Source organism: Oxyura jamaicensis, chromosome 8 (assembly GCF_011077185.1).
Source record: "Oxyura jamaicensis isolate SHBP4307 breed ruddy duck chromosome 8, BPBGC_Ojam_1.0, whole genome shotgun sequence".
NCBI classification, from domain to species: Eukaryota; Metazoa; Chordata; class Aves; order Anseriformes; family Anatidae; genus Oxyura; species Oxyura jamaicensis.
This window is the reverse complement of record NC_048900.1, coordinates 16,225,810-16,248,618: the sequence shown is the minus strand read 5'-3', so window position 1 is coordinate 16,248,618 and position 22,809 is coordinate 16,225,810. Positions and strand designations below refer to the sequence as shown.

The following is a 22,809-nucleotide window of genomic DNA, read 5'->3' as shown; positions in this document are numbered from 1 at the left end:
CGCACGTGGCAAGACAGCCCAGGATGATACAGAGAAAGAGAAAAGCTAATCTCTCAGACATTGCATCAGTTTAGGTTCTCTTTATATTCCCTTAAAATACTCCTGCAACTGTTCTTTGCTAGTAAGCCATTTCCTGAAAGGCCAACTGTTCAGTACCATAACGTTTAAAATTTCTAGAATTAAGTAATTAGAAAATAATATGCTTGAACACAAGACCACTCAAGGCATGAAAATGATCAATAACAGCACAAATAATTAAGTTCTTTTTAAATAAAAAAATTTCTATACAACTTCAGGTATCAGTAATGATAATTATTACTTTCATGATCATTAGATTGCTAGAGGATATTTGAATGCCAGCATTTAAAGATGGAGTTATTATCTAACTCATCCTTGGAAGGCTTCACTAGCAGGCAACTTGAAATACTTCAATATCAGCAGTAGCATAATGTAATGAGAAAATGAGCTGATAACTTGTGAAGTCAACATCATCTTCTGTTCTGGTAGAGGCCAAATTTAAGTGATTCCTGCTATTTCTGTCACTTAGCTCAGCCATTCCCTTTTATCACACCTTATATTTGTGTTGATCCCCAGGTAGGGCAACTGAAAGCTTTTTTGTTGACAAGAAATCCAGGTACCGAGGTCAGCCTTTCACTACTGAAATGTATGATTAGCAGGTAGAATTAATCTAAAACTATCCTGTAGTTCTTTTAACTCCTAAAGCAATTGCTTCATTCCCACTAGCAGCACCTTTGTACACAAGTACATTAAGTGTTAAGCCTCACAAACCATGAAAACCTGAGATAACAGTGGCTGTACATCAAGGTCCATCAGGTGGTAGATATCAAACTGCTGTTCTCAGTGCTGTGGGCTCCATATATTAGCACTCAGAATAGTTGAATCAGCACACAAGTCCATTTCTTGAAAGGTATTAATCTTTTTAAAGGTGAAGAATTAATAACGGAGGGAGAGAGAAAGGGTGAGAGAAATGCAATCTGTTACAGGGCTGGGAGAGTGCAAATGAAGATTAGAGCTGTAGTTAGCTGTCGCAAGAGATTGCAGCCTCTGGTGAACAAACCCTCTCAACTCACTGGCATTTGTCACTCCAGCATTCTAGCCTAAATTACATTTAAAATAATTTTTAGACAGTGGAACTGCTCATAACCTGTGTAAAAGAGAATATTAGTATGGCAGGAGGCTGGAAGTAATGAAAGGTCTGGGATAGATTCTTTATTAACACATATTCCTTGCACAAGAAATAGGCAGAGAGGAACAAGGCAGTATGGATTTTCTAGCTTGTATTAACTACAAGATGGAAATAACTGCAAGCACAGAACCACTTGAAAACTTTCAGAGGCTCAGCAGGGCTTTTAAAATCATTTGTGTTTCTCTAATCCTAGTCTTCTACCCAGCCTACTACTTGACGTGTTTTGGAACAGGCAAACAAGGTCCAGAAATGCACTGCAGCATAGATGCAGGCAGGCCAAACACATCCTAATACAGTCAGTAGCTATGCTAAACCCTCCTGGATCTTGGCTAAAGGGACAAAATTGAACCACTGGTTTGGAAGCCTTTTTTTTTTTTTTTTTTTTTTTTGCTATTTCCTACTTCTGCTGAATCAAAGCAGGATTAAGCCGTTCTGGATTCTGGGATTTTACCAGACCGCAAACTCAAGGCTTGTGTCTACACCATCACATCCACTGACAGAGGGACAGTGGTGCTAAATGTGAAGGAGGGGACCTCAACAGCCAGTGCCACAAGGTGCGATAATGTATTAAGGTGTCTTCAGCTCCATGACCTGTTACTACCATTGTGTCCTGTCCTTATCAATTTTGTATCTCTTTATTTTTGCCATTGGTAGGAAGTATCAATGATGCACTTGAGAGCTGTTCTAACCCCCCATTTTCATCTGCTGGAGGGTTCCATAAACAGGAAACCCTAGACCCTGCATCTTCCCAATCTCTTTCAAGCTTAGTGGAAAAACTTATGTGTGAAAGAGTGCAATACTGAAGTCAAACTTGTATTTTAGGCTTGCAAATTAATTAATGAGCAATGACACAGCAATGCTAGCTGAATATGAGCCAGCAGTGTGCTCAGGGAGCCAAGAAGGCCAACAAGATTTGGGATTGTATCAGAAATAGTGTGACCAGGGAAGTGATTGTTTCCCTGTACTCAGCTCTAGTGAGGCCACACATAGTACTGTGTTCAGTTTTAGGCCCCTCACAACAAGAAGGGCATGGAGGTACTGGAGCATGTACTAAAGAGGGCAAAGAAGTTGGTGAAGGATCTAGAGAACAAGTCTTATGAGGAGTGGCTGAGGAAACTGAAGTTATTTAGCCTAAAGAAAAGGAGGCTCAGGAGACCTTACTCTCTACAGCTACCTCAAAGGAGGCTGTAGCAAGGTGAGGAGGTCAGTCTCTTCTCACAAGCATGAAGTGATAGAACACAAGGAAATGACCTCAGGTTGTACTGGTTACAGTTAGATATTTAGAAAAATTTCTTCATTGGCAGGGTGGTTAGGCACTGGAAAAGGCTGCCCAAGGCAGCAGTGGAGTCACCATCCCTGGAGATATTTAAAAGATGCGTACATGTGGTGCTTAGGGGCATGATTTAGTGGTAGGCTTGGTAGTGCTAGGTTAACAGTTGGACTTCATGATCTTAGAGGTCTTTCCCAACCTGAATGATTCTACAATAATGTAATTGAAGATTTGTTATTGTTGCAGAGAAACATGCAAAAATCTGGTTAGAATACAGCACCGTGACAATGTTGTATAGCAGCCTTCCTACAAACTGTAGCTCAAAACACTCTACCAAGCACTATCAAGCAATGTTTTAAATTAAAGAATGGAGTTATAAAGACACTGATTAATGAATTTAAACACTTGGTCATAAATCCAATGAGAGAAAAATCAGCAAGCATAAGAGGTTGAAGATACATTTTGAGACAGATTTGAGAGAAGATGGAGACTCAGTGAAGCAAATACACAAAAAGGTTAGTCCATGTTGATACCAGGTCACAAGAGAAGTGTTGTACTGTGAGGAGCTATGATTAAGCACAGAAAAGGCCTAGAGAATGAGGACAGGAACAGTAACAAAGGAGCTGGTGTTCCACAGCCTTGTCTCTCATGCTGTCATTAACCATTAGGAGATGGGATGAAGTACTATCCTAATTAGACTGGTGGCATTTACAACAGCCCATTTTGCTAAAGCAAAAAAAGGACTGGTAGACTGGAAGGCCATTAAAAAAGCAGAGTAGGTTGATCAGATCTGAGGGGTCCACTGAGAACAAAGCTGCAGGAATGACAAAGGCAAGTGAAGATGGGAGATCTGGAGACAGTAGAGGACATAACTGTTTTTGCACCTGACACATTTATATTCAGAAGGAACAAAACCAGATTTACTGGAGCATGCATGCTATAAAGGGTGACATTCACAGGCACCGTGAAAAGAGACACAAGCCAGGTCTTTTACACTGAGGTCAATCAGCTGCAGTCAATTGCTAGACTCATTCTCAGACTATGCACACTTCAGTCACCCAAATACAAGTCCTATGCTAGGGACACTGAGTTAGTGTTTTGAAAAGCATGGAACAAAATTTACAGTTAACTGCAACAATAAGCTTAAATACACTGTCTGTCAACACAAATACATTTCTCTACCACTTTGCAAGTTAGCATATTGCTGAGAGACAAACTAAGTGAGGTTCTAGATAAAGTCTGAAGCATTCAGTAAAATGATCTCCAAACTATTTGCTGTAAGATCTTCTCTATAAGCAAGCTTCAGCTTCCTTACTCTATGATAAGGGAGCAGGTAACAAGCCCAACCAAACACACCATTTAGCCACCGGGCCTGCAATGAGATCCAGGCAGTACCTTTCTGAAAGTGAGCATACCCCAGGTAGTACTATATTGACACAGACGCTACTGATGCAGAGGTCACTGCAACACTGATGCCAGAGGGATTAAGAACTCAGATTAATTTCTCTGTAACGTTGCAATACATCTTTGGCTTGGGGGCTGGCTTAGATCCTTAGCATTTTCCCATACCTTTTGCAACTCCGAAGACAAATCGCTGCTCTAGCAATAACCCTTTTACCTAGAAAGGGATCCTTCCCTCTCTACCTGCTCAGGCCAAACACAGCCTTTCACCTCATCCCTTTTTCTTCTGAAAGAGAGCAAAGCCTGTGCCAGTCTCTACTGATCTCCGTGGAATTCATTTACAAAGAATTTCTATTGGAAGGTAAAGCAGATTCACCATGTCTTAACACAAAATAATGTCTGAATATAATGTCACATTAATAGATACAGACTAAAAAGGTCAAACATTTTGCAACCACACTACTCTGTTCCTGGTCAGAAGATCGCAGGAGTTAACCCTTCGTGTCAAGCTGCAGTTACTCTCTGCTCAGCATGACAAAGGAAGCATATCACTGAGGTATCAGACCAGTCCTTGCTCCACCTTTCCTCTTTCAACATCATATGCTGAAAACATTTTCCAGGCACAGTACCTTGCTTTCAAAGCTAGGATAAAACTAGAAAGAAAAAATGGGAGGTGGAAGACAGGATTTCAACCTAGTTCGGTCTAATTTTTAAATGGAGTCAGTGTTTTTCATTCTAGATGCCTGCTTACTTATTCAACTCAAGTTCATTCTTAGGGGGATCTTGTCAATAAAGTCAAATCAGGCTCTCTGTGAGCAGTGAGGTTTTGAGGGTCTTTTTTGAGGGCTTCATTAAAAGCAGACAGTTTCTCTAACCTTTTAGCAGAACCTGTTATCTGATGACGTGAATTAAAGTCTCTCAAATGACTAATAATCATATCAAGGCTGCCATGTCAGCTTGTAGATTTGAATAAGAGGGTCTGAAAACATTTGCATGCCTCGATGTGCCAGTGCTAAGAAGCTAATGTGATAGTGCTGTCATAAAGCACTGGAAAGACATGACTTAATGTAATCTGTCATGTCATATGCTAATCTTCAGCCATTACTTGAGTGCTGTAAGTAAGTAGAAAGCATTTGGGAGAAATCCTTTTCAATTTCTCTGAGTACCACTTCTACTGCTGGTCAGCTCAAATGGGTTTTGTGCATTTAATGCAGAGCTCAAGTCAAGTTGGTTTAGGTCACACTTAATTAACCAGCACGTTGATGGGTTGGGCTGGTGTAGCACTATGGAAGATGGGTATTCCTGATACTGCCTAACAAGTAAATATTTCATATGCTGAAGGAAAAAAAAAAAGACTCAGTCCTTGATAAGAAAGTGTCCTTCCACAAAAACACTCTTTAGCAAGGCACTGTTTTCTATGCCTCTCTTACCTTCCCTCTATACAATTTAAACAAAGATGATTATAAATACTTAAAAACACTTCCATTTGTAACTGCAAACTTTATAACCACCTGATGTGGAGTTGTCATTTAAACAATAGACCAGAGAAAGCTTTAAACACCATGTACTTTTTAATAAGAACAGAAGAAATGATCAAAGGGAAAATTTAACTTTACTTATTTGTTTTAGGAAAATGACACCAACATTTTTTAATACACAGCAGGTAGAAGAGGGAGAAATTCTCACAATGCTAAGTACAGCATGTGGGATGGAAAATGAAACATTAGTGAGAATGACAGAAATTTCAGGACAATTTTAGCAAAGTGTGAAGGGATTTTGAGTCAACACTTGAAGGTTATTTTAATAATAGCTACAGCCTATTCAAATAAAAGCTTAAGAACCCTGTGCCTTTTGCAGCTACGAGGATGTTTAGCAGGGCTCAGCAGTTTGCAGCATACCCCAGCTAAACCTGAAGGCTTTGTGTTTAAAGATTTCAGATCATTTCAATTAGGACTGCCATAAAGAACCATGGGAACACTACACCCACACCAAGAATAAGGAAACTTTCCTTGTTCCGTTTTCTTGGTGGTCACATTGGAATCAAATCCTGCAAAAGTCAGACATTTCATAGACCTACAGGAAACGGAGATAGACAATCTTTACAGTATTAGGTCATTTTGTTCATTCTCTTGCCAATGTTGGATTGTTCCCCACAGTAAATTGTGAAGTGCTTCATTCAAACTAAATTTAAAATGACTCATTTTAATAGGGCTTCCACCATTCCCAAAGGGAACATGTAAAGTATTCTTACCCTCCAGCATCAAATGTGACTGTTCCCCTCTTCAGATCTAAGTTTTCCCCTATCTTGCTGTGGCCTAGAAGAACTTTTTTTTTTTTTCAGACTCAGTTTCCCTCACTATTAAAACACTTGAAGAGTTTCAGATCAAAAAACAGTCTTCCCCTTATGGATGAATAAAATGATCCAAGATATTCTGTCAGCTCTGTATGGGATCTGTAATCCTTTAGTCTTTTAATTCTGGGTTAAAGACCTTTTTCCTTCCCACTCAATGTCTTCTAGTGATTTTTCAAACACTAATCTTTTAGAGATGCTGGGGGGGGCCCGCGCCCGGAGTTCATCTTCGACTGATGATGCTATTACAATGAAATAAAGTTACTTGCCTTTTTCTGCATCATGGAGGAATGACAGGTTTTCCATAGGAGCACAAGCCTTTGCCAGTTCAGTGTAGCAGAACAGTCTCAAGGCTGGACAAATCAGCAGGAGACAAGTCATCTAAGTACTTTTGGTGTGAAATAACCCAAGACCAGAGCTAGTCCAGATTAATTGACAATAGTTTTAAAGACAGTTTCCATTATTCCTGAAAGTCTTGCCCATAGCACACCATCACTACAAAGTTTGCAGAAGAGTCAGCCAGGACAGTCACTATGTTTCACTTACTCTTTCCTAAGATAGAAGACCATTCACCAGTCCAGCTTCTTAATTTTTTCTCCAAACTCCCTCCAAACTTTTGACAACCTTTGAACATAATGGTGCCCAGAACTAATAGGGACTGCACATCCAAAAAGTAAGGCCAATGCATTTAATTGCCTTATGCTGTACCTAAGGGGAAACATGCTATTTTATTCACCAACAGACAGAAGGGGGCTATTTTTGTAGATGAACAGACAAACTGGACTTTGGCCATACTAATTTGGTGGTCTCACACCATTCCCAGGTAGCATGTTTTTCAACACATTTGCCTGAAAACATCTACTCAAACTCACTTTTTTTTTTTTAATCTTCAGTGCATTAGCTTGAGCTGCAACTCCAGTTTTGCAAAAAAATATACACAAAACCAAACAAAAATAAAGAAACGCCTTGGGTCCCACCTGAATGCAGGCAGGAAGGTCTAGGTGGTAGACCTAACACATATTAATTCAAACTAACTAATGCAGCAACATGACTTAACAGACATTTTAAATACACAGTTGATACTCTCAGTTTATTTCCAATGTATCACTGTCTTCTGAAGAGACCCACCCAAGGACTATCAATGCAGATTAATTTATGAAGGGACCTAGCCAGCACTGTGACTGTATTTCCCAACCAGGAGTAGGCTGAAACTACCTACCGATTTCACTTATGGCAAGATATAGCCAGCCATCAGGAGGAAATGTTTTCAATTATTATCAGCTGAGTTGGTAGGCTATGACTCAGAGTGTCTGCATGCATGATTACACACACTCAGTTACCCAAACAAAGCAAACACAGTCTAAGCTAGTTCAAAATTACTATTTATGGTCTACAGAGTAATATTTATCAAGTGTCATAGAAGTATGAAGCATCAAAAAGAATGTAGAGACATCCCTTATTGTAAAGGTCATTTACAATAGGATTCCAAAGTTTATTACAAACTTCTAAAAGAAGATGAAATGTATCCTAAATTTTTCATGCTTTATGATCAATAGGCTATAGGAAGTAAACTCAAATTGACAATATTAAACTATGCAGTGGTGGACGCAAACATTCAGACAACTACCTGAAAGATATAAGTCAATAATACAACAGAGGGGAAAGGTTATTTCTATATGCAAACAGAATGACTTAGACTAGTACAAATCAGAAACCAAGACTCTCAAGCAAAAGACTACCAGAAGTTTATCTATTAGTTATTTCTTCTTGTCATTGGTAGGGGAATTATTAGGATTAGAGAACTGGAACCCTCCTCATAAACACCTTATTCTCCAAAGGTGACACAGCAGTACCAGAAGGAGATAAGGCCTAGAGAGCTTAAGTAAACTAAGATTCAGAATTAATAAAAAACCACCTATTAACAGACCCACTAAACAAAAAGGTAATTTAAAGCAGAGAAAAGAATGCACCTGTTTAAAGCCTCCTCAGTCTGCATTAAACTGATTTCCTCAACCTGACTCTTCCAAAGTTATCTAGGACTTGATTCAGCCTATTAGAGCAATGACAGTGGAAGGCACCTTATGGGCTAACTTTCCGTAAGACCCTGACAGTCAGATGAGGACAGATTTCTGAAGAACTCGCTGTACGTATTTGCCATTTGCAAGGTAATTTACTGATTAAATTTCTTACACTCTACTAATATCAAACACTAATGAAATACTAGTTTTACATTTTCACTAAAATATGGTTTGGGTTTAAAGTTGTTTGGATATAACACAAGAAATCCAGACTGTATTTCCATATCTCATTGCGTAAAATCTTACAAATTAGGAATTAGGACAGCTGTTTCCTCATTTAGGAAACCTAACATTTACCATACCAGAAGAAGCAGAAATACAGAAAGAAAGTCTTCCCAGAAGTACCAGCATTTTCTACAGGATGAATATTTGGAGGATTTCATAGATAGCTTTCTGTTCTTTAGTCACATCTGCTAATGTCATTAGGCACAGACACTGGGGTGGGTCCCCCATTTTCTTTGGCTCAAGTTTTGACCTCCCCTAGAAAGATGTATTAAAAGCCAGTGGGCTTTGATTTAGTTCCTTGCTTTTCCATAAGGAATAGGGCTAATGGCAAGCAGTCAAAATATTCCCTTAGAAACTTGAAGTGGCATTAATACGCGTTTGGGATTTTACCAGGTCTTTGACTGTAGAATTCAAACTTTTCTACTGTAACACTACACACCTGAATGTTCTGAAGCTTCCATTACCTGCAGGCTTTAAAAAAAAAAAAAAAAAAAAAAAAAAAAAAAAACACAGAAGAATGTTTGATTTGGATGGCTGCATTAGATTAGGGGATATTAATGGATTATACCCACAGCCTCAAAAGTAATTGCCAGTTGTCTACAAGTGACTACTTCTACATGAAGGCCAAAAATTATCAAAGCAAACCACAAACAGTAATTCGTAAGCATAGAACATGCGCTCCCTGTTTATCTTTCTAGGTCAGTGCCTCCAGTCTACACAGAAGCTTCATTACTTCTCAAATACAATAGACATCAGTTACAATTCAGAAACTGCTTTATTTATGAATGAATAAAATGTCCTTTTGAGGGGCAATTGTTGTAGCATGGCCACTCTAGGTACAGATACATACACATACTCAGACCTAAAATGAGTGTATTCAGAAGTTAGAAAGAAAATTGTCTACTGGAAGTTCCTTAGTAGTTCTGTGGTACAGACAAGCAGAGGGCTTCAGATTTTCAGTAATACATTCTCTCACAAGCACATCAGCCCAGAACCCAAACTACAATATGTATGTATAAACACGTGTTTATGTACAAACATGCAACTTCCATATATTTTAAACTGTATAATACCAGAAAAAATAAACTACAAAGGGAAATAGAAACAAAATATTCAAATCAAAGTTGAGTCTGAGAAAAACTTCAGCTGAACTTCTTGTTTTCTGAATCATCATAATGTGAATTGCCATACGCTGGTATCAGCTTAACCACTAATATAATATGCACAATAAAGCTAACAACATTCAGAATATATCAGTTCTTAATTTTGGATAAAGTTGACTAAAACATCTAGGCAGCTCTTGTTCCTGCATAGAGCTTCAAATAAGATTAGTGCACCTTAAACTTCTGCAGACAGCAGTTTTGCCCTTCTAGTAACACTTGTGTCCAACAACTAATGTATTCTGCTTAAGCATTAACAAGAAAATGATGCAACTCCTATTGACTGACTGGACACGTGCATGTTTGGATCTGACACCTAATGGTAGGCAAGTTTTTAAAAGTCCACCAAAACACCTACACCATCTATTCACACATAGCCTACAAGTTGATCTAACATCTTCTAGATAAAGAGTTATGATCCCAAAGCTGCCCCAGTGGGAGTATGGTACATGTACCAGCCAACAATGACTGAGAGTTTATCTATCCACAATGCTCAAAGCAATAAGCAAGGGCTTCTCAGACTTCTTAAAAATTGGATAAAGTAGAAGTACAAAAAATAAAGAGCATGATTTTATCCTCCCCATTTTTTTCAGTAGCTATACATAATATAGATGAGAAAATTTGTCACAGAAAAATCATTCTAGACATGAATTTTCAGATGCTAACACATAATTAATTTCAGAGCAGCTGTAGCTTGAGTACTCTGAGCTCAAAGCACACTTACAGCTCCATCTCTAGGATGGAATCTCATAATATGGCAAACCTCAGTTTAAGAAATAGAGTAAGTAAGAACAGCACCTCTTCCTTTGCTTCCACAGCTTAGCAAAACCATCCAATTCCTTCTTTATGAATCTGACCCTTTGAAAAAAGTAGTAAGAGTGTGCGTTATTTACTTCAGTGTTTTGAAATTTCAAGGTCAACACTGACCTCTGACAAATAATTGAGAGAACCAAAGAGCAGGTGGAACAGTGTAAGAACAGACTGAGATCTGAATGTAAAGGCTCACCTTGGTTTAAAACAAAAGCAACTCAAAGCAGTTCTGATAGACAGCAATAACCACAGTAATTACAAAGATTTGAGTATCTGGAACAAACCACCTGGAGAGTAAAAATTCAATAGAAAGGTCTCCTTCATGAAGAGAGAGAGAGGGAGATAAAAGACACTTCCAAGAAGTTCATGATTTCATAAGACTAACATCTGTCAGGATCCTGTTTGTAAGATAGGATGATGGAACAGAAATCAAGTTTAAGTATGCAACAGTATCTATTGGAAAAAATAATAAATTACAAAGAACAACATAATGAGATATGGAAGCCATCTGATCTCTTAAAAATCCAAGTTAATAGATATTGAATGCAATTTGGTGAAAGTATTCACCCATGAAGGAAACAAAACCTACAAAATGATAGAATACTGTAGTCTACTGATCAAGGAAAGATTACTTTGAAAATATATTATATTGAAATGATTGCTGGTAGAAAGGGAGAGTTGCTTATCAGAAGGAAAGCAGACACATTCTCATGTGAATTTAACTTCAATCACATGGATATGGTTATGGTATAATAATCTAAATCCTATTTTATTTTAGCCATGAAATGGTATTTCTGAGATGCCAGTATATCTATTAGCTGTATCTATTAGCTGGGCCACAGCTTCTTTGCTGGTGAAACAGTGGTTCCAAAGGATTCTAGACTTCAAAATAAGAGTGATACTATAGAGCTATTCAGATTGATGGACTTTGAGACAAGTTATATCTGTATGAGACTTGAAAAAGGATTAGTCCACACACAAGGACTGGATACCTACATACATATAAGGAGAATCATGCAGTTCAGACATTCTCTATCCCTGGAGTTATCAGTGGAATTATTACTATCATTATAGAAAAAAAAACATGCCATTAGGAAAGCTTCTATTCTGAATGCAATGTGATTATTTGTAGAGTAGGCATGGTGGGTTTATCTGGCTAGAAGAATATGAAATCCAATTTGATGAATATGGGCCAAAACAGGACTTACTTATTCAGGAGGACCACAGCAATTAGAACTCAAAGCTTAAAAGGCTGATTTTAAAAAAATGCAGAGGAGAATAAATATTGTATATAAAAACGGCAAACAAATTAGACCAAAACCAGTCACCAGAAGTATCAGCAGATACACCAAAATAGCATTTAGCTGTACCATAGAGGTGTAAGTGGTTTGCTGAAGATTTCCTTTTCTCTCCAGCATAGTGAGAAAACTTGAGACTTTGTCATCCTATTCTAGGATGACAAACAACTTCTAACACACTGGTACATTACCATTACAGAAATCAAAGTTTCAAGAAGGCAACATTCTTCTCTAAACTACCCTGAAACACTGTGAAGGTAAGCTGAAGAAGGAAAATGAGTGCTACAACTAAGGTTTAAAGTGGTTAAGAACTAGACCCAGAGAGGCTGATGTGAGACAGCATGTCAATAGAAAGGTGGAAAGAAAAGTGACAGAAAACAAATGGAATGCAAGGAAAAACACTGAAATATTATGTCTCAAATTCCTCCAAGTGCCTGTACTTTGGGGTCCTCATTTGGAGGAAGTAACATTTTGTTTTTTCTATGAAGCTAAGAATCATTTTTTCCTTCCCCTTTCTACATCTTCGTGCTGCCTTTGGCATAACATAGAAAACAAAGTTAATAACAAAGAAAGGACTAGATTCCTTTAAAATGTTTTATTGTCAATTGTAATTCAGCTTTAAATGGACTCTTGTCAGTTAGGGAATTGGTCTCAATTATACTTTTTTTTTTTTGAATGTGAGAACAGTATGAACTACGAAATATGACTATCGGCATTGTATGAGCTGTCCTATGGGATCTCCCCTTTCTCCATTCCACCCTCTTTGGAATACTTTTGTTGTTATGGTACCATACCTCAGAATTGCTGTTTATCTGCAGTCTCTTCTAGAGGCAAGGATTGGAAACAAAGAGGGAGGAAAAAGTCTCAGCTTCACAGCTTTCTGTGTGCTTAGGGCCACATGTATTTTCCCCTCCTGCTGCCTTTTACCAACCAAATTTTAAAAATATATTCAATGTCTACTATTGTGTTGAAATGTTTCAGCTCAATCCATCGCAGCTAATACTAAAATTAGTCTTTATTTAAAGGCGAATGCTTTGGCTCCTACTATGTACACACAGCTCCTAAAAAAGCCTCAAAATTCACTTACAAGTATTTGTACTATTTTAACATTGTTTACAGAACCTAGTTTCTGTTGGCTATGTGTAGATGTAGGTGCTACCTACATTTGCAAGACCTTTGATCAACCTGACTTTCACCACAAGCCAAGGATAGTTCATAAGAGCAATAGAGGAAATCTGACCAATCCTTGGTCTGAGACAGACTAAACACAATTTAAAAAGAAGCACGGCTTTACTACTCAACACACATGTTTTAAAGGATGAAGCATTTCCTAGACCCTCAGCTCTTAAAAAGACATATTGCATTGATAGAAATTCCAATATAATACCAAGAATGACCATTTTAAGTTTCTAAAAATACACGAGTCATAACAGAAGGTACAGTAAGAAGCTGGACTAATGGTATATACACTACCGTAGTGCTGAAATAAGTAAGGTACAGGTCTAGAAGACTAAATCCAGCTAGAAAACAGTAATTACAGTGGAGAGTATCATGTCTAAGTTTAGGGAATATTTCTAACAATGCAGTAATAGAAGTATGAAATAAGGGATTAAAAACACTAGAAACACTCCAAATTTTTCAGCTTTGAAAATCTGATTAGCACTTCCAAAAATTTTATCCTAGGTCTTCCACCAAAATATCTCAACACAAAGAATGCAGAACATACATCTTCAGCCTTCACTCTGTCAGTTCTATAGATATGTAACTTGCTCTTTTAGTACCTGCAATGACTAAAAAGTCATGATCACATTTTAATTGTATTCATGATGCTGTCTTTAGGGGTGAAAGTACTCAAAACAGAATCTGAAATTATCCAGCAGACCAAGAAAATACTGCCTTGAATGGCAAGCAGAAAACTGATGTAATCGGGATAGAGTTGGAAATGTGTGCACTATGGACATTAAAAGTGAGGTAGTTGGGACCAAGTAAGAGAATTAATGAGTAGCATAAATAGGGTATTGGATGAGTTAACCTCTTACTTCCTTGCTTTCTTTTATTTGTGTTGGCATATAGCAAGTCTAGCAAACTTAACCAGAAGCTGATAAAGTCTGCGTGTGTGGCTAGCTAGACAGCAAACTAGACAAATACAAGTGTAGTAGACATTATTACAGAGCACAAATAACATTGGCTAAAAAACTAAAACAGCTTTGCTTCATATACCTCAAAGTAGAAACAGAAGCACTATATAGTATAATATGATACACTACAAAGTAAATTGAAGAATTGTGTGCAATTTTAGTTCAGTAGGACCCAATAGCACTTGTAGACATGTTTAAAGTAGTTTATGATGCCTCTCATGCCAAGATACACAAGGCATTCTGTCAGTAAGAAGAGACGTGGACTGTGCTGATCCACATCGACTGGAACATTAAGAACCTGGCTCACTCTATCCAGAGGAAGGAGAGTCTGGAGACATTTGCTGCAGAAAGATAAAAGTAATTTGGGGAATGACTGACATCGGGTCTCAAACTTCTTAGAAACTGAAGAAAAGGTATTGTGGGCTAGAGTAAATGAGAACACAGGGAAACAGAGGTAAGTGAAAGAACAATACTCTACATATACTGAATGATGAGAGCACAGGGGAACCGCAACAGCAAATAGGATCTTTTGAGAAAGGTCCGAAACCAATTATTAAATATTTAAGTGATAAGGTACCTCGATCTTGATGCCTGACAAGTTCGTTGCCACAACAACATCCTAAGCCAACATAGGGTAAATACGTCGTGATCTTCATCTGAAAGTGAAAAACATTCCCATGTATATCTAGTATTCTGCATGGTCATGGTTAAATAATTGTTTAAAAGAACGATTAAATGCTTAGCAAGCTAGCCTCAGTAGCTGACTGTTAAGATATCATCTTGCTCTTCTCATCGGTCCTGTTCTTGTCACTGGTATGCTCAGAATACATATTGCTCTGATTGCTCTAATTTGATACTCTGCTAGTCTGAAGCAATCAACTTCAGTGTTTTTTTTCCCCAAAATCTGACCAAGAAATAGGCTCCCCACCCCACCCCCAGTAATGAAAGTTCATGACTGCTAGCAAAGCAAAGCATGACAATGGATATGTATCTATTGACTAAAAATATTTAGGAAAGTAAAGAGAAAAGTAGAGTAGAGGGTAGTCATACTGCAGATACCTAATAAGGGAGGACAGGCAAATTCCCCATATCATCAGTAAATAGACAAGCTCTTTTTGAGGTTCTCTTAGGGGAATAGAATTATCCTCTTGAATGATTTTTAAAACATTTTCTTCTGCTTTCTTGCCCCCCTTCCCACTCCTCCCAACCTGCTGCTGCAGACCTAAAGAAAAGTTATTGCTAGTTCCTTTTGCCCCCGAACTGGACCACAAAGTTGTATTTTTTAAAAAATTTATGATTCCTTTTTAAAGGAGAGGTCCAATTCTTAGAAGATGCTGAACGCTCTCAGCTTGAGAGCTCTGTAGATCAGACAATCACTTGGTAGCTGTACAGGAACAACTATCTCTGGATTAGTCTGGCATCTCTCCTTCTGTCTCTTAAGCTGACCTCCCCACCCCCTGCCTCTCCTCAGCCTGTTTTACCCACCTCACCATACAGCCTCTTTTCTAGCTTCTCTCCTGAACTCCACATTCCCAAGTGTAACAGCCCCCATCTTCCTTCCCTCCTAGGACAGCTGGGAAATAATGCATGACTTCTGTACCGTTTGGTTTCCTTTCCTACAACCAGTTCCTCTCCCCTGTCAAGGCATGGCGAGATGCTATACACTCCACTGTATCACTTTTGGTATTGTTCTGAAACACTGTGGCAGAGCTTCCTCACAAACAGCATGCATTTTTGAAAATGCCTTTCTTACAGGATGAAGTCATTTCTAAAGAAAACAATATATTTCATGCTACATATAAAATAGAGTATGATACAGGTGCTTTAAAATGAGCTTATCAAGACAATTTACCATTAGACAAGGAAAACATTAAGAGCTTCATAAAGTAGTAGTAGGATAGGAGTTTGGCTGAAGACAGCATTTTAACAGGCACATTTTGAAGATAATACAATTAGAATTAAACCTGCTCTTAGACTTGTATAGCTGAAGACCTACAGTTTAAAAAGAAAACTGTCAGTCTGCTATAGTAGCTTATTTCAGACTTACCTCTGTGATAGTATGCATTACTTATATGACATTAACAAAAACTTAATAGCAAACATAAATACAAGTTGAGAACTGTCTTTCATCTAATACACAATTTTATACATCAATTAATTCAATGATTAGAATAAAGCATATGATTAACATTTTTCCTTCATCCATCTTCATTTTCTAAACAGCTCAATTTAAAAAATTGTGCTGTTTCCTATTCATTATAGTGAGTTTTGGATGTTAAACAAAGACAGACCAACCTTAAGCTTTTTGATAAATATGATGCTGTGGTAACTGCAGCATTCACTTTGTATCCCATTTCTCCAAGTTCCTGTCAGCCAGATGTCACTTGCAATGCAAACACTAGAAAAATATGAAATAATAATTTCATACATCATCTGTGTGAGCACAAACCAGTCAAACATTCAATACAAATTCAAACTGCTACTACACATAAAGCAAATATCATCCAAATAATATTTAGAATGATTGAAAGGCTTTTGATTTGGAAGTGTATTCTCTTAAGCTAAGTGGTCCCCAAGACCATCTAGAAAATTCAATTGTTTCATTTTAAAATGTTTTCTGCCCAAAATTATATCAAATCCTAATGTCTCAGTAGAAACACATGGGATTGGATTGCTGACTGGGCGCCTGATGTCAAAGAGGAATCTAATTTTCCAATGGCATTTCCTCATACTGTCTCACCAAAATACAAAATTGATAAAATTTTAATAGATAATTTTCAGAGCAGGACATTACCCATTGTGCTGGGAAACAGCGCAGGAGAACACCATGTAGCATCAGAAAGGCAACATATCAGAAAACAGTTTGAATAAATATTAATATACAGAACAAGCCTTACATTCTGCAATTTTTCAGGTAGAAGCAGAATTCAGAAAGTATATTTTGCAGTAACAGGAACATCTCTCTCCCCTTCCTTTTTAAGGACACTTTAAAAAAACTGATCTCTTAAAAACATATGTGCAATACATCTCTTGAAAGGGCACTGTGTTAATCTTTTACTGTGGTGACAGTCACAGTGAACAGTCCTCTTCTGGCTGAAATTTATTGTGAAAATCATGTTGTCTTCAATGGCTACACCACTGAACACTTCATATACCAAAATGTTCTGTTAAGCATCTCTACAGCAAAGATTGTAGTAATGAAATAAGTTAAATATCACCCTTCTGGATCTTCCGATAGGACGAGGTATTGTAGGCAAACATTTCACCTTATATTATGTCATGGCTATAGGTGTTAAGTACTAAATTCTACTCCTGGTGACAAAAGTTAACTGAAGGGCAAGGTACTCATTAACTGTATTATATTATCACCCAGTAATGATGCAAAATGTGTATGGCAGCGTGTTATTTAAAGTGTGTTCTTTTCTGAACAATTTTCCTTTCTATGAAGTCTGGTCATTAATCATGTAAAGCTTGAGATGTATTTAGAAAATACAACTGGACGACTAAAAAAAGTTAACTGAAAATAAGATTTTACTAACTTTTGTTATTTACTTGAAATTAGAACAGAAGCATAACAGTGAAATATATGGTGAACAGGATTGAACCAGCTTCCAAGTAAGCATTTCATGTCATTTATTACTAGCTGGGTTTTGGCATCTGTATATATATATATACTCAATATTTACAGATGATTGTTTATGCTGATAGAGAGGAAGAACAGCATTTATGGCTAGGAGACCTATATCTGCCATCATCAAGACTTCAGTATTTAAAAGCTTTAATAAATATCTAAGTAAAACTTGCAGAACTTTAAAAAGACCACAACAAAGGAGATCACAATGATGAAAGTGGAGAGGTTTAGTCTTGTTGGGAAAAAAGAGGCTTGTCCACACCACATGCCAAGTCAGTCATAGGTTAGGCTGCGTCTTTCATAGCCATCTGAAAAAAAAATCACTGAAGTCCTCAAATAGGTTAAAGATTAGGGCTGGTTATGTAGCCAGAGATACCTTCCTAGCTACTGCTTTCTTTCAGAAATGCTCAGATTTACTTCACTCCTCGGAGACCAGAGCCATTCTGAAGAAACGAATTATTTCTGGCAAGTTTCTCTTGGTTCACAGCACACTCTCTTCCAGTTAGCTTTGGTATGAGGCTCCTCTAGACCTCCAGTCAATAATATGCTCTTGGCACAATGCAAAAGCCATTTTAGAGCTTGATAGGACATAGCTTCTCCAAACCCTATCTGTAACAGGAATATAACCAACTTTCTTAAGCTATGGCTATTTTTCCTTCCCATGGCCCATCCACATTCTCCCAGTGCTCTCATTTCTGCCACAGCCTGCCAGATTGCCACACACATTCCATCCCATGTGCCAGTCACTTTTGTTCTGCCTGCAACTCACAGGAGTTCCCCTTCCTAGGGTTAAAAACAGAAGAGCAGGGGAAAAAGCAAAACTGAGCCAGATGCTTTTTCTTCAGTGTGAGGAAGGGAAACAAGACCCCCCTCATTCTTTACCCTCCTTCTCATCCCTTTCCATCCTCTACAGCAAGAAAGGAGCTCCCATTCTCTCTGTTCTGCAGAAGTAGAGGAGAGCTGTTTGCATTGCACAGAAATTCAACTGGGAACAATACCCAGCGCAGGAAAGGAAGTATTTCCACAGAGGACTGAAATTCCCAGATAGTTGGTAAGATCTGTGCTGTCTTGATTTGGCTGCTCACAGTAATGAAATCTAAACAGACTTTTATTAACAAGTCTTTTCACACCTCTTCTGCTCTCAGCAGCTGAGCTCAGCACAGAGGTACCCAGTAACTTTAAGCAGCTTTCTGTGCTTCTCTCAAATGGAGCATGCATTGGTTACCTAACTGTGCATGAGTACAATGCAGCACAGGCATCAGCTCCTGCCAAATCTGTATTACTGGAGGAAATTGCAAAATTGACAGATTTGCCATCCTAAAGGCATAATGGTCTAAGAATGAAGAGTTGAGTGAAACAGCCAATTCCCCCAGCAGACTTTGTTCCGAATCCTGCACTGATAGCCCCTGGTAGTTCAAAGGCCCAGAATAACTATTTAATTATCAAACTGACTTATGAGTTTACTTCCAGCTTTGATAAACACCATTGAACTTTTTTGTATTTTATTTTAACCAGAGAAAAGTGCACCAAAACCACACCATATCTATCAACAGCTTTCTTCATTTACGGAAGAACAAGGGTTTGAGACCCACAGTTTTATCCTTACAGTCTGCCCCTTCTCCACAGGAAAATTTCAATTCTCTCATTACCAGCTGAATCTTTCTTTTCTAGTACTCTTAATGCTTTGAACTTCCTAAGGAAGCAGCTTAGATTATCATCTGTCCAGGAGTCCAAGTCATTGTGGTCATACTCAGAATACCTAGTACAGGGCGGGCAGACACTGGAGCTAGTGAAGCATGCATAGCAGAACTGCTACAGAGGCTGGTGGCAGTCCGAGTAGCTGGTGCATGTGTGCGCTAACAACAAATTTTGCCTCAACTCATTGAGGCATCCTGTTGTACAACTTGCCAGTGATTTCTTACAGCAGAGTTCATCAGATAAAATCTGAAGTTATCACAGTAACCTCTTCACACAACAAAGAAGGAGAGATGTACGCAGAAAGACTCTGTGTTGGTTTCCACAAACTGGACTCACTGAGACATTACAAGGATAAATGATACTATAAATTCTTCATTGCAATATTTAACCTTGAGAATGTGCATTTGGGCATAGGTTGATCTTACACCTCTATCCTCTTTGCTTAAAGGCTGTTTAAACACAAGTGCATCTCCAAGACAAAGTATTTTTATTACCTCTTGTTTGCACTGTACTTTGAGGCAGCAGAACATTATGTAAGTGCTAAGCACTATTAACATCATCCTCTTCTACTTTTCTCTTTCAACTTTTAAGTGAATATAGTGCTTGTGGAAGTTGTTGGATTGACAGCCCTGAAGACTGAAGTGCAGTACACCTGCTGAGCCAAACAGAACTAAAGCGTAGAAAAACCTCTCACCAAGTTTTAAACGCACGCTTCATTTAGTTACTGTTATATGACTAGGTTTAATACTAACACTGAAAAAATTGTCACTGCCATTTATTTGTTCTAAACATTGGTTCAATCTCCTTATACTCTACTTTCAGAAATAATTTCTTACTGACATGCAGCACTCCAGAGACTGCTTCCGTGCCTTCAAAATCCTACAATACAATGTGATATTGTTGAAGCATAGCTTCATGCTACTGCAGTCAGATACAATGCTGCATCCTAGCATTCTCTTTGCACATCACAGAAAAGTACATTAGCTAGTCTCGCACAATTTTAGTACTAACCACACTAACTGCTTGAGTACAGAAAACTATTCTATATTATTGTCTAAATCTGAAGTTAGGAGATGTTCAGTGAAAGATCTGTTCCTGTGGTTGTCTAAGAAACTAAGTCAATACTGAAGCTACAATTCAATGTTTCCTGATATAGGAGGCTTTTTGTTTTGATTTAAACACTCTAGATTTCCAGTAAAGTACTTTTAACTATTAAAGTGGCCTTTTTTTTTTTTTTTTCCCCAAGTCCTTTCCTTTCTGGGAAACCTAAAGACACGACTTACCTTCTGAGAAAGATCTCTGTACAAATATACTCATGTCTCTTGTAAAGCTTCTCCCCCATCTCAGCTAAGATCACCACTCCTTCTGTAATACTACTATACCCACTTCCTTACAAAAAGACTCTCTGAATTAAACAAACATTAACTAACCAGGCACTTTACACCCTCCTTTTATCCACTTGGTCTGTTTGCCTCCAGGTGGGACTGCTTCAGATTTATGGGAAAGGATTGATCCCCATTAACTACAAAGAGCACATCAGATGCAGAACACCTGCAGTGTGTATAGCTGTTACTAACACCTGCTGTTTCAGATACTTCTAGAATATTCCTTCACTTGTCTTGACAGGTCCTGAGAAGCAAATTTTATGCCTGGAACATCTTCACTCCTGAGTAACTTCAAGACCAGACATTTACAAAAAGTCATTCCTTAGCATTTCCAGTTACTTTTCAGTTCAGGAAGTTTCTCAAGGTTTCTTGTCAGGGCAGGCTGGTCTTTTATGATTTTCAGCCTGCAATGCTGCTCCTTTCTATTTCATCTTGACTTAACGTCATTAGTCTTCTTTCATAGAAACCTGAGCATTCTTTTCCTAATTTATCTAGATGGTACCCTGACAGCAGCTCCCTTGATCAAACTTTGCCATTTATGTCTCTCCCCCAGTTAATCATTCTCTGAAATGTGATTTATAGTAAAAAAGAATTAAATCAAGTCTGACTTCCTTCAAATTTCTTGACTTTCTGGGATTCTGGATGCTCACTCAGGCCACGCCCCTTGGAGACACTATGCTTTCTCTCATTTACTAAACAGGCTGTTAGGGCTATTTTCCTATACTGGAGGGCCATAGCAGGCTTTGTCATTGGTGAAGCTAAATAAAGGCTTAAAGGATGCAGGTATGACACTGAGACATCTTGCTGTTTGATAGTTCTCCTAACACGTACCCCTCTTTGTCTATTTCTGGTCGTGTATTTTAAAAATTGAATCTGGAGGCAGAGAGTCCACATGGTAATTCTTGTCTGCTTCTTGAAAACAAGAGTTCTCTATTATGTAACACATCTATGCAGAAGTACAGGTTCCCAGCTGTCCTCTTTCCTTCAGACCTTGATTTTCTATCACTTCATGTGTAGGCATCAGGTAAAAAACGTTTGATTTGTTGATAAGAGATATATACATATAAGCTTTTTATAAATGTGGTCTACATCTTTTGTTTATCTGTCTCATATCTCTTGAGGTCTGTTTCTGAATAAAAATCTCCAGCTTGTGTAATGCAAGATGACCCATCTCATACAGGTCAAACCTGTTCTATGCTGCCAGCAGATTTCTGCAAGTTGAATTCTTAGTCCCTATGTGCAAGATGTCTGTGGCCTGGTCTCCAAAAGTCTAAAAGACCAACTGTCACCAGTGTCTATTTCTCTGACCAGTGCAAGTCTCTACTTTAAGAGTAAAGTTCATCTATGAAGGAGGTGAAACTTTTCATCATCTTGAGATGGTAAAATGAACTGCCTTGAGGGAATAAAACAATACCACAGTAATTACCACCTTCCCCCTCAATGAGAAGTACATTTCTTTATAACTTTGCTGGCATAAACATGGATATAAAATGAAGCCCAGCCTTACTTAAACAAGAAGTGTTATTGACCAGCTTCTCCCAGCTTTGGGAAAAGTAGCAATTTAAAATGACACACAGTAGATGTGTAGTAGTATTTGTTGGTGCAATGCCAGCAAGTGCTGAGGTTTTACAGAGCTCAATACATCACAGAAATGTGTGTGTGCGTACAAAACAGTTGTAAGTCTACATGCAGATCTACAAGTGTACAGAAAAGTTAAAAAACAAACAACAAAAAAAAATCTACAGTAGGACTTCTGTGAAATCTCGTGTGACAGATCTGCACTAGTGATTAAGGCAGAAATGATCATCCAGCTTTGCCAAACATCACTGATTTTTATGAGAAATAGGCTTACAATCTGCTAAATTGAAGGCAAATTATCATCCAGTTTCTTATAGTACAAATGGCTGCATTTAAAGTATGTTCTTGTTCTCAGGTCTAAAACATTACAAGACCAAAATGTTCTGTATCTCATCTCAAATTTTCAAACAATCCAATATCCAGGCTATATATAGATATATTCTTGCTGTTCAATCTCTTAAAAATCAATCAATATTAATGTGTCTGCCTTAAACTTTTAAGGTCATTGTCTCCCTTCTGACATCTTTAACTACATCAACATCACATTATATCATTATAGACTCATGAAGCAATGTACTTT

At 38.0% G+C, this 22,809-nt stretch overlaps 1 long non-coding RNA gene across 1 annotated transcript; it reads left to right on the top strand.

Annotated features, from left to right (window-relative positions):
- The first annotated feature begins 20,701 nt into the window (after positions 1-20,701).
- Positions 20,702-22,258, top strand: LOC118170864. The gene is made up of 3 exons (XR_004752901.1): positions 20,702-21,434; positions 21,606-21,675; positions 21,773-22,258. It is a non-coding gene; the product is annotated as an uncharacterized LOC118170864 (long non-coding RNA).
- Positions 22,259-22,809: the final 551 nt, after the last annotated feature.